The sequence below is a fragment of the Sciurus carolinensis genome, chromosome 11 (assembly GCF_902686445.1).
Source record: "Sciurus carolinensis chromosome 11, mSciCar1.2, whole genome shotgun sequence".
Taxonomy (NCBI): domain Eukaryota; kingdom Metazoa; phylum Chordata; class Mammalia; order Rodentia; family Sciuridae; genus Sciurus; species Sciurus carolinensis.
The window spans coordinates 30,047,430-30,049,378 of NC_062223.1; the positions used below are offsets into that span (position 1 = coordinate 30,047,430).

At 38.0% G+C, this 1,949-nt stretch overlaps 1 pseudogene; it reads right to left on the reverse strand.

The window, feature by feature from the left end:
• Positions 1 to 216: 216 nt before the first annotated feature.
• On the reverse strand, positions 217 to 1,152 carry LOC124959397 (olfactory receptor 5L1-like; annotated as a pseudogene).
• Between the last annotated feature and the right edge of the window lie 797 nt (positions 1,153 to 1,949).

Here is a 1,949-nt window from a genome sequence, read left to right on the forward strand (position 1 = left end):
GTGCTACTACCCATATGAATTTCAATATTACAAATTGAAGAAAAACATATGTATGATTTGCAACTTTGGAAAATGCTGAATCCTATCTTTACAAATTGAAGACACACAAAGATTAGAGAACAAAATTACTCTCTAATACCTGCCTACTTCCTCATCATCCTCAGCTCTCCAACTCTTCCCCCAATCTATTCAACCTTAAAACAAATTATGCTGATATCAGTTTCTCTGGGATAATATTTTGGAATCCACCATTTTTCTGAGAGCTTCTTTCACATCCTTGTTCCTCAGATCAGGGGGTTCAGCATGGGGATCACCACAGTGGAGAAGACTGTAGTCAATTTGTCAATGTCCAGACTAGTGCCAGAACTGGGTTGGCAATAAATGAACAGTATTGTTCCATGGAAGACAACGATGGCTGTGAGGTGGGAGGCACAGGTGGAAAAAGCTTTGTGCCTCCCCTCTGCAGAGCGCATCTTCAGGATGGTGATGAGGATGAACAAGTAGGAGGTGAGGATGATCACAATGGTCATAGATTCATTGGAAGTAGCCACGATGAACAGCAGCACCTCATTCACACTGACATCAGAGCAGGCAAGACTTAGGAGAGGGGGTAGGTCACAGAAGAAGGTTGATCACATTTGACCTGTAGAATGGGATCTCAAGAGTTAAGCACAAGTGAACGAGAGCACACCCTGATGCTAAGAGGTAACAGCCAGAGACCAGCTCCGCACAGAGCTTCTGGGACATGATGACCATGTACAGCAATGGGTTGCAGATGGCCACAAAGTGGTCATAGGCCATCACTGACAGCAGGAAGTTCTCCGTGATCACACAAGTGCAAAACAAATAGAATTGTACCATGCAGCCCTGGAAAGAAATGGCTTTGTTCTTGGTAAAGATGTTGGCCAGCATTTTGGGCACTATGACTGAGGAGTAGCAGAAGTCCACAAAGGACAAGTGGCTGAGGAAAAAGTACATGGGAGTGTGCAGGTGAGAGCTGAGCTGGATCAGTGCGACCATGCCCAGGTTGGTCAGAATCGTGACTCCGTAGATGAGGAGAAACACCAGGAAGAGAGGGACTCTCAGCTCAGGGACATCTGACAATCCCAGGAGAATGAACTCTGTCACAGTGGTACAATTTTCTCCAGTCATTGTCAACAGATGTCAGGTTAACTTACATATGGTAAGTTTTGGTTTACTTCTGGGAAGAAATCAAAGAGAAAGTGAGAGGTGGTTATTAATTTTAGGGAAAAAATAACATTAGTATGAAACATATGCATGAATTCTAAGAGGAACATAACTGTCAAATTTACAAAATGTTCAATAATTTTAACAATATTCTAACCTATATTTCTTCATAGAGCTCACAAATGAAAATTAATTTCAACCTAATCAATAATCATGAATGATTCTCAGTCATTAATTACCTTGCACATTTCATATCATGTATAGAATTAGGTGGTTTGGTTGACTTTGAAATAGATTCTAAGATATGCTTTAAATTTACATGGAAATTAACTTCTAGTCACAAAAATTTTAATAATTTATTATGATAAATATAAAAGTTACTGTGCACATTTTACTGTTATTACTAAATATATCAATAACTGTAAATTTTCCCATACAATTTATCTAATTTTCTCTTTTATTTATAATTATCCTTTTTTACAGACTGCATTTGATTCATTGTACAGAAATGGGGTACATCTTTTTGTTTCTATGGTTGTGCACGATGTAGATTCATAAAATTTGGTAACCATACATGTAGATAGGGTAATGATGTCTGTCTCATTCTATTGTTGGGGTGTCTGAACATTTTCCTTGAAAATAGTGTTTCATGAAGAGTCTTTCAAATGGGAATCATTGAGAACCAAAAAGGAAAATGAATGCATATAGTTAAAGGCATAATAGGTTTTGTAAATTTATGATTATTTATTTCATTGTAATGG